Source organism: Staurois parvus, unplaced genomic scaffold (genome assembly GCF_062004578.1).
Source record: "Staurois parvus isolate SC_StPar_1 unplaced genomic scaffold, SC_StPar_1.0 ptg000165l, whole genome shotgun sequence".
NCBI lineage: Eukaryota > Metazoa > Chordata > Amphibia > Anura > Ranidae > Staurois > Staurois parvus.
Genome location: NW_028317961.1, coordinates 6,854,625 through 6,865,603, shown reverse-complemented (window position 1 = coordinate 6,865,603; position 10,979 = coordinate 6,854,625). Strand labels below are relative to the sequence as shown.

The 10,979-nt window shown below is 43.2% G+C and overlaps 1 long non-coding RNA gene across 1 annotated transcript; it reads left to right on the top strand.

Annotated features, from left to right (window-relative positions):
• Positions 1-4,387: 4,387 nt before the first annotated feature.
• LOC149462862 (uncharacterized) lies at positions 4,388-10,546 on the top strand. The gene is made up of 2 exons (XR_016312564.1): positions 4,388-4,478; positions 10,347-10,546. It is a non-coding gene; the product is annotated as an uncharacterized LOC149462862 (long non-coding RNA).
• The last annotated feature ends 433 nt before the right edge of the window (positions 10,547-10,979 follow it).

Here is a 10,979-nt window from a genome sequence, read left to right as displayed (position 1 = left end):
CCAAAAAAGGTCTAGGTGTAGCGCAAGTGCTCCACATCCAGCCCTTGGCATTATAAAGGGGAACCGCCCAAAAATTGGGCCTATGAATCAGAGCAGAGATGGAACACAGGCATAGTAATGCTGAAAATTTATAGAAAAGAACATTTTTTTTTTATGTTTCTATATAGTGCGACCAAGCAATGATATGTAATTTCAGGCATGTCCAAATCAAACATACCAAAACATGGATTTGGGTGGAAGTCAACAAAGTCCAGAGGGTACAGAAGGTACAGAGCTCCTTTGGGTCCACAACAAAAAGCAGCTACAAAAATAAAAATCTAATATAAAAAATAGGGACCACAAGGGTCAGCTTCCTTCCTCCATTTGTATCCCCCTTTCAATGTAAAAAGCAACAGAGTGTACATTGTGGTACCTGGTAAATAGCTGTGCAGCACTAACCCATGATCCAATAAGTGTGACCAAACTCACACCAACGGCTGGTTAAAGTGGTATCTGTAGGTGGATACCCTGCCTACTACACCTGTATCCCGTAACACTGCGCAGGATCCAGGCATGGTGGCTATGTGCCAGTGGGCATGCGCCGATCCCCCCCAACTAATTTACAAAGTTCTCCAAACAATGTTTTCCACATTAGGGGAGCATTCCTAAGGACCTCCCTCTTTGGAGAACAAAGCAAACAGACAGCAGTACTCACGTCCAATTTGCAGTCTGTGTATAGTCTCCTTAACATTTCCCCCTATAAAATGACATCATCTTCCACCACAAACCTTTAATATGCAACTTTCCTGTCCTTAGATGAGTTAACTGAATTATCATCTGACAATCCTGCAAACAACACGCTTGTCAGGGCCTGGACTTGACGTGGGACCTCTACTGTGTGTGGCATTAACTCTTCCCACTGAGCTACCTGGGATGCTGGACAACATGCTACCTGATCTATTGGACAATCCTGCCTTGTGCCTTGTTTTCTGCTGAACCTTGAACTCTTTGCTCCTCCCATGAACATCCTGATTTAAGCCATGTCTCTGCATTTCTTGTTTGCCAGATTGTGCCTTCTCCAGCTAGTATTTCGCTTTTGTCTCTCCTGCTGCCATCCATACCTTCTCTACAGACCTTTGGCTTGTTCCTTGACTACGATTCTGCGTCATCCCAACCTGCTACCGTTTGTTACCGACCCTTGGCTTGTTTACTGACTACGTTTCTGCTAGATCCCTACTTGCTATATCAGTTACTGGATCCTGGCTTGCTCACTTCCTGGTGGGGCGATCCTGAGAACTGCAACCTGGTACTAACACGCAGCAAAATCCATCTCCACCATCAGGAGCTCTGGTGAATACCAGTTAGTGCTTAGACCCTGCACCTCAGGTGAGCCTGCGTCATCTCCCAGGGTGACCTGCTTGTTTACCTATCCTGTTGGTTGATCTGCTGCTATAGCTACTGGTCTCTGAACCTGACCCCAACCACAATGCTACCTTCCTGGAGTCTGCACACTCAAAGACATGCTGGTAGGTTAATTAGTTCCTGTCTGAATTGCCCCTAGTGTGTGTATGGATGAATGGGAGTTACCTTAGATTGTAAGCTTCTTGAGGGCAGGGACTGATGTGAATATACAATATACACTCACCGGACACTTTATTCTGTACACCTTGCCAGGTTGGACCTCCTTTTGCCTTCAGAACTGCCTTAATTCCTTTTGGCATAGATTCAACAAGGTGTTGGAAACATTCCTCAGAGATTTTGGTCCATATTGATATAATAGCATTGTGCAGTTGCTGCAGATTTGTTGCCTGCACATCCATGATGTGATTTCCCGTTACATCTCATCCCAAAGGTGCTATATTAGATTGAGATCTGGTGACTGTGGCGGTCATTGGAGTACAGTGAACTCATTGTCATGTTCAAGAAACCAGTTTGAGATTATTTGAGCTTTGTGACATGGTGCATTGTCCTGCTGGAAGTAGTCATCAGAAGATAGGTACACTGTAGTCATAAAGGGTTGGACATAGTCAACAACAATACTCAGGTAGGATGTAGCATTTAAACAATGCTGAATTGGTACTAAGGGGCCCAAAGTGTGCTAAGAAAATATCAACCACACCATTACACCACCACCACCAGCCTGAACCGTTGATACAAGGCAGGATGTATCCGGGGCCAGTGCTACCACTAGGCAAACTAGGCAGCCACCTAGGGCGCACTGCCGCCTAATGTGCAGCCAGAGCCACAGATAGTGCAGTACAGCCATCTCTGCTGTAACAATAATTAGAAGCAGAGAGACATTCTTATTTCATTTTGGGCGCAGACTGCTAAAGCCGTGCAGAGTTTTGCAATGCTGCTTCAAGATTTCACATGTTGTGCATTCAGAAATGGTATTCTGCATATCTTGGTTGTGATGAGTGGTTATTTGAGTTACTGTTGCCTTTCTATAATCTTGAACCAGTCTGCCCATTCTCCTCTGATCTCTGGCATCAACCAGGCATTTTTGTCCACAAAACTGCCGCTCACTGGATATTTTCTCTTTTTCTGACCATTCTCTGTAAACCCTAGAGATGGTTGTGCATGAAAATCCCAGTAGATCACCAGTTTTTTAAATACTCCAGACCATCCCATCTGGCACCAACAACTATGCTACTTTCAAAGTCACTTAAATCCCCTTTCTTCCCCATTCTGATGCTCAGTTTGAAGTTCAGCAAATCGTTTTCACCACATCTAGAAGCCTAAATGCATTGAGTTGCAGCAATGTGATTGGCTGATTAGCAATTTGTGTTTCCAAGCAATTGAACTGGTATACCTAATAAAAGAGGCTGGTGAGTGTATATGTAAAATGCTGCGTAAATTGGTGGCACTATATAAGTATTTTAAATAAATAAGTGATAAGGATTCTGCATTTCTGGTAATATCAGAAGGTATTTTCTGTACTTGTTGAAACTGTTCTTAGCCTAAAAAAAATTAAAACTAATGCAGCCACCACACATAAGGATTGGAGAGGTGCAATATATTACGTTTTTGTTTTTGGGGTTTAGGTATCCTTTAAAACTGGCCATAGACTTTTTTAAAGGTTTTTCATTTGTACTATGAAGTGTTTTGTACAAATAAAGGGATTGGAATGTAAGAAATTAAGTGCTAAGACTTGTTAAAGGGAGCCAACGCAACATGAGTTCAGGTCCGAAGATAAATGTGTGGTTTGAAAGTTAAACCAACCTCAGACTGTTCAAAGCTGGTATCAATATAGAACTCCTATCCTCTACGTAAAAGTGCCTGTGGATGCAGCTTTTTCTTCCAATGACCCCTTCTCCCACTAATTTATTTCAGGTTCTTACATAGCACCATCAATTTACATACTGTTAACTGCACATTCACATCAGTCTCAGCCAGGGGCGGACTGACCATTTGATAACTCGGGCACTGCCCGAGGTCAGTAGGGGGCCCCATGAGATGCCCCTGGTACCCTTTTCATAGGCTTTTTTGAGTTTGGGCAAGGACTCTGGGGCCCCATGATCCCCTATTGCCCGGGGGCCCCATGAGTTGTCAGTCCGCCCCTGGTCTCAGCCCTCAAGGAGCTTACAATCTAAGGTCCCTAAATTCAGATTCATACATATACTAGTGCTAATTTTGAATTGAAGCCAATTCATATATCAGCATGTCTTTGACTTGTGGATAGAAACCCACACAGGCGCAGGGATAACATGTAAATTCCAGGTAGGTAGTGCCATGGTTGGGATTTGAACCAAAAACCCTAGTGCTGGCAGGCAGAAGTGCTAACCACTTAGCCACTGTGCTGCCAAATTGCAGCTATTTATAAATATATGTATCAGCTATGCTGTTAAAGGTGCTCTTTACCATTGAGGGCTCATTACCTGTAAGGGCACTAGCATGGGGCTTAGTTAGCACTGATGCACACACTTCCTAATGGCTGTCCAGCAGAAGGGACATCTCAGGTTTCAGAAGACTTGTTGAATGGTGTGAGCAGGGAGAAGGCTGTGGAGGATATTAGAGATGGATGTAGTTTATATTTTGCTAGGCAATAAACCTATGTTTATTATATTAATTTAAAAGCATATTGAATCGTCATTTTTACTGGCAAATATGACTGAATGCTGAGGAATTGTGTGTTGTTCGATGCACTTGAATTACCCCTCCCATTGTTCACCATAAGCACTAAGAATAAACTGAGCATCTGACATTTATTCTGTTTTACAACATTCATTGTTTGTATAACAAAGGTTGCAGCAGCATTTACTAAGCTTTTGCAACAGGAAAATAAATGATACATAAAGGTATGTTTCCGTACATCTTGAGGAAGCAATATTTTTATAGAACGCAGTCAAATAGAGCTCTGCATAAAATAAATTTGCATAGATTTACACAGGTGCTTTTCTTTACTTAACAGATCAGTGTTTGGAGCAGATGGACGTGTTCTCATATTGGTTACAAGCCAGTCTTCATGTATTTGTTTTTACATTTATCTACATTAACAGGTAACTGAGTTAGAATCATATCTCATAATCATACTATAAGCAGCTTGCTGTGTTTTCTTACCAGCCCTCACAATAAATTCAGTAGCTGAAGATTAAAGTATATTTCCACAAACTGGGATAACTCCTATTTTAGATTTGTTACATGTTCCTGTTCACATAACATAACTTAAAAAAAAAAATTAAAAATAGCTGATTACAATTTTAGATCTTCTCTTCTGATAACTCTAGCAGATCTCATTATCAGTTGTAAATTAGATTTTAGTACTGTTTGTCCTAACAAAGGGTTAAAGATTTAGAAGCTGCCCCCTGCTTTGTATGTGTAGCTGGGGAGGTCAATCTTTTCACTACTCCCTCTTCTCATCTGCTTGTTGCCCCCTAGCTAGAGAAAGAGAGAACAGACCTGCTTCCAAGTTTTGCTAAGCTGCCCCAGAGACAGAACTTGAGGGAGACAGTCATTGTGCTTCCAGGATGAGAGCCAACAAACTTCACCCTGCAGGAGGACCTGGCGTCTGGAACCTGCCAATCGCCAAGCCATTGGGACCTAGCTAACTACATATTAACCTCCATGGCGGTATTCCCGAGTGTAGCTCGGGGTTAGTTATCAGTGCCAAAAGTGGTAACGCTGAGCTACACTCGGGATTACCCTGCAGTGTTGCTCTGGGATCCCTGTTTCACTTAGCTTGTCATCTGCTCCCGCGATGTCCCCCCTGCAGCGTCCCTGGCCATCTCCTCCGGCCGATGCCGGCATCCGTCTCCCGGGTTCCCTGCGAGCATCGGGACGTAGGGGGGCCGGAACCGGAGGGAAATTTAAAAATTTTAAAAAGTGACATTCACTAAATACACTAAAATCACATAGTAAGACATTACTGTATCAAAGCATTTCACATACATTTTGTCCCTAGTGCTTTGTTCTGTGCCCTGCCTGCATTTTTACCGCTCTTTCTGCCTTGAAACTGAGAAAGGTCCATGGCGGCCAAAAAGCGTTTGTCAAAAGCCTTTATGTCAAACCCTTTATGTCAAAAGCGGTTTTAGACCAGCTAGAGAACAGCGATAGTAAATTAGAACCACTTGCAGAATTGAGTGATAATGATTTGTGGGGAAATTCATCATCAGACACTGAAAATGATTTTGCGACTATGCTCAGTGATGTGCGAACTTTGTTTCAAATTTCAGTGTTTTTGGTTTGATTATATTATTGAATTAAATTTAATATTATTATGTTATTATTTTTTTAAGATTATTTATTATATTATAATTTACAATTTCGTGTTTCAAATTTTATCATACTCGGGATGTTTACTAGACTCTTGCTCGGACAGATTTCAGTGAGTTATACCTAAAAATTACAGGCCTACAATAAAAAAAAGACATATTTCTATGCAAAAAAATTTACTGCTTTGAGCACAGAAATATTGACATAATCATACCGCTAGGGAGGTTAAGCTCCTGCCATAAAGATTAAACACTGTAGAGACCACTCTAACCCAGCTGTTCATATACATTCACCGCCAACACTGTTAAAGGAACAGTTCATGTGCATCACCTAAACAAGGGCCCCACCGAAAGCCACCCAACATTAATTATTAGGTGCTAGGTACTTTCAGCCACCTTAAAGGGGTACTCTATACATTAGGAATGCATAACCACACCTGCTGCAGAGGTTATATACCAAGTGTGCACACAAGGACTGTGATGATCGCGGTGTCAGACCCTCAGCCCTTCTCACCAACTCGTGACCGAAGGACTAGCCAGTCTAAAACCACGCTGTCACGTGCATAACAATGCCACGCTCAGCTGCACCCTGCACAAAGATTTTCCAGCTAATGGACCACAACCTATGTTCCGCAGCCTGAGAGCGATTGTTACTGGGTCAGGTTAATTACGCAACTAACCCTTCACACTGCCACCACCACCTTTTTGTACAGCGTAGGAGGAAACGCGACAATTTTAGCAATAACACTATGATGTTTGAATAATCGTCTGTATACCACTGTCACCACAGACAGAGATATATAGAGGTTTAAAAACACCCAGTAGCTCTTCAGAGACAGGGATCCTTAGTTTGCATTAAAGAGCTTTAGAAACAGTTCAACATTTTTCAGATAATAGAATTTATTACTAAAAGGGTCAAAAGGGTGCAATAACAATATCTACAGAAAAAGATGCAGCCTATATATATATATATATATATATGTATATATATATATACATATATATATATATATATACACAGAGAGCAATAACACAGCAAAGCGATAACAGAGGGACGTTTAGAGAGGTAGATACCTACCGTCAGCCTTGGTTTAAACAGATCAAGTTTCAGAGCAAAGGGTACCATCTCCCGAGTTAGTTCCGATGTTAAAAGGGAGATTTCTTCAACTCAACTTAAGTCTAACTCTCTGCTTCATGCATAACAGCCTTTTTCAAGGAACTCAGCAGGGTGTCTGCTTGAAGCAGAGAACCAATCGCCTCATTTGGGGAGGGTGTTGTAGGCGGGGGACTCAGGCTAGAACCAAAATCCCTCACAAGTTATACCAGGACAATAACCTTCCCTAGGTACATGTAACATTCTATCCAAGAGTAGATTAATATGCAGAATCATCTGCTGAACGTCTAGATATCAAACATGGCATAGTTCACTATTTCAGCTGGAACTATATGCTTTCTGCTCTCTTGTAGACTTCAACTAGGGGGTGTAAGATATCAGGCGACTTGTATTAAACTGAGCTATCCAAATATATGCTTTATGTTTATGTAATTATTTCCTACCATAAGATATAAAAGTATATGGAAAAGTGGGTTTTTAAATGTGAGTCTGTTTTACGGCTAGCTGGAATGTCTTTGAAGCCCAGTGAAGGACTGGTTTATGGCTTTACAATCCTTTCCAAGCAAGAGTCTCACAGACATACTGGGGCCAGGCTAATTGGGGTTTATAACCATGAAGCTCTCCAGCTGGGGCCTGAGGCCTGTGATCTCGCAGCATCATACAGACCACATGTCACTCAACAGAGAGGGAGGGGGGATTGGAGGAGGGAGAGAGAGAGATACAAGATGGAGGGTCTTTAGCAAGATGGATGACTGCATCCATCTCTGTGTGCACAATTGCTACATGGACCATGTCCTCTTTTAAGTTAGTTGTTGCTGTTACAGAAACCCTAGATCAGGGGTTTCCAAATTGCCTAAACAAAGGGCCAGTTTACCTTCTTTCAAACTTTAATGGGGCTGGATGGCCAGTGGGAGCAGAAAATGTCCTGGTGGCAGTACAAACAATGTCCCATCTTTGGCATTAGTAGGAGGAATAGTGCCCCATTTTTGATATTAGGGGGAGGAATAGTGCCCCATCATTGGTGTCATTGTAAGGAATAGTGTTTCATTGTTGGTGTCAGTGGCAGGAACTATGCCCCATTGTTGTTGACAGTAGGGGGGAATAATGCCCAAAGGGCCAGATAAAATCAAGCAAAGGGCCCCATCTGGCTCTGTTATAGCTCAAGATGACCTCGCTATAGCCTTTTAAGTGCAAGGTAGTGATTCATTGCTCACCTTTATTTTATAGTGCTTTTATTAGCTTATTAACATGTAAGTCCCACAGATGTGAAAGGTATTAGCCTATGACCAAGTGTGTTAGAGAGGAGTGAGAGAGTGATGAAAGAACACAGAACCCACCATCATTAGCAGCTCCTATGGGTGTAAGCACCTCATAAGCTAACAAGAGGAAAGTAAGTCAACCATTGGGAAAATCTCGCTATGAAAATGTTCAAAAATACTTTCAGTGAGCCATGGGGCCTTCTCTTAAAAACATCCAAAAAGTAATACTTTTTTAAATTTACTTTTAGGCGTGCTGTGTAAATAGTAACAAATAACAAAAATGTAGGCTACATATATACAGTACTGGCGGCAAGTTTTCTGCACCTCTGAAAAGCAACCTGCATTCAGATCACTTTTCAGACACATTTGACAGGCAGTGAGGAAGCGATATGTTGTCTTCTCACTGCCTGTGCTAACCCCACAAAGGCTGTACCACCATGCTGCAAAAACGTGCATTCCACATGGTGGTGGGGTGGTTGCAGCATGGCATATTCAGTTGAATGCATCATGTTTGTCAGCAGTACTGTAAGGTAAACCAGATTCTCAGGAAACCATTGCGGACTTATGCTCATGCCCATGTGCATCGCACTGCTGCTCATACTTCTGTATGAAAAGGCAACACCAGACATTCTGTGGTGACCTGGCACACGAGTGTGCATGTGCACATGCTCATGTACATAGCAATTGGCATGCATACCTGGCATCCAGCAGCCTATTTAAATGGATGTGTCGTTGCTGAATGGTTTGCAGCTTGTTTCATGTGTCCTGAGACCTGACCTGTTGAATTTGCCTACCTGTGTTTGACCCAGCTTCTCTGTGGACTTCACCTCTGCTCTTTACCGCAACCTTGCTCATCTGGTTACCATGACCTTGATGACCCAGTTTACTAGATTTGTCTCTGCCTGCTGATTCTGTACTGTACTCAGCTGTTAAAGATCATGGCCTGCTTCTTTGACTTGCCCTGCATGCCAATTCGGTCCCTCATTGCCTGTCTGTCACTGACTGCCACCTGCCTCCTGGCCCTGCTTCTATCTCCTGCTCTGATGCCAAGCTGCTTCAGCATCCTATCCTGAAGACTGCAACTTCCAGCTCTACCCAAGAAGCGGACATAACGAGCAGGCTATTCCAGCACTCACGCCTCTTCATGCCCTCACACTCTGTCTCCACTTTAACCACTTACTTACCGAGCACTTATACCCCCTTCCTGCCCAGGCCAATTTTCAGCTTTCAGAGCCGTCGTACTTTGAATGACAATTGTGCGGTCATGCAACACTGTACCCATATGAACTTTTTATAATTTTTTTCACACAAATAGAGCTTTCTTTTGGTGGTATTTAATCACCTCTGGGTGTTTTTATATTTTTTTTTTTTGCTATAAACAAAAAAAGAGCAAAACATTTGAAAAAAAAAAGTTTCTCTGTTTCTATTATAAAATTTTGCAAACAGGTAATTTTTCTCCTTCACGAATGTGCATTGATTAGGCGGCACTGATAGAAGGCACTGATAGGAGGCATTGATAGGTGGCACTGAGAGGTGACACTGATGGGCATCACTGCAGGGCACTTATGGGTGGCACTGCTGGGCAGCACTGATGGGCAGCACTGCTGGGCACAGGTGGGTGGCACTGCTGGGTGGCACTGATGGGTACAGGTGGGAAGCACTGATGGGTACAGGTGGGCGGAAATACTGGGCCCAGGTGGGTGGCACAGGTGAGCGACACTGATCATCAGTGCCCTGATGATCAGCGCCGATCACTTCTCTGACAATTGCCGGTTATGGGCACAGGTGGGTGGCACTGCAGGGCACAGGTGGGCGGAACTGATGGGCACAAGTGGGCAGCACTGATGGGCACAAGTGGGCAGCACTGATGGGCACAGGGGGGCAGCACTGATGGGCACTGATGATCAGTTCCCTGATGATCAGTGCCGACCACTTCTCCAACAATTGCCGGTTATCGGCAGTACTTTCCTCATGCTGTGACAGCGTGAGGAAAGTGCTGCCCATAACCGGCAACTGTATTTACCTGGTGATCTGCTGTGTCATTGGACACGGCTGATCATGTGGTAAAAGGTCGCCGTGATTGGCCATTTACTCTCAATATGAGCCATTTACATTGTAAAGATTTTGGAAAAATGTTTGTGCACAATCTTACCTTTGTCTATTCAAAATTCATTAAAACAGTATTAAAACAAAAATATAATATATTGAAGCTTACCAATCATTAGATGTAATGGCTGCATCAGTTTTCTTTTCTTAGCCTTTTTTCCCTCTGTTTTCACCTAGTGATTTGGCCAAGAACACACCTAGATGAAGAAGCACATGGGCACCTTTGAACAGGAGCATTGTCAGCCTGGGGGGAGTTAAGTATACTGGTAGATTTAAATACACTGACAAATTGAAGCCAAGCTCCAGCTCACACTTTATAAGCAGTTACAGCAACAGTTTTTTTTTTCTTTTTGGGATAAAGGTTTTGTCACAAGTTAGCCTGCAGTTTCTTGTTTGTGTATTCTTACCTCCTTGCTGTTCCCGATCCATTCACATATGTGTTTGTCTATGCTCACCTATGGGAGTCGTCTGCTGTCCTCTGGGTTTTATTTCCTTCCCTTCCATCACTTCCTGGCCCGCTTCCTTGTTTGCCTGTCTATATAAGATGTGCTCAGACTAGGCCACTTTACCTGAGCAACTTCCTAGTTGTCTGAGCTCCTGTGTGTTGCTATCTCCTGTATTGACTACTTGTGTACCGACCCCAGCTTTGTTCTCTGACTGGGCTTGTTTTGCGCCTGTCCTGACCTAGGCTAGCCTATCAAATTTCCATTTGTCTCCTCCCGTTGTACTCTGCTCCTGCGAGTGGTCTCCTCAACCTCAGCTGGGAGTACCTGGGGGCCACGACCTGGTCCCAGCTTACTGTAAGTCTAT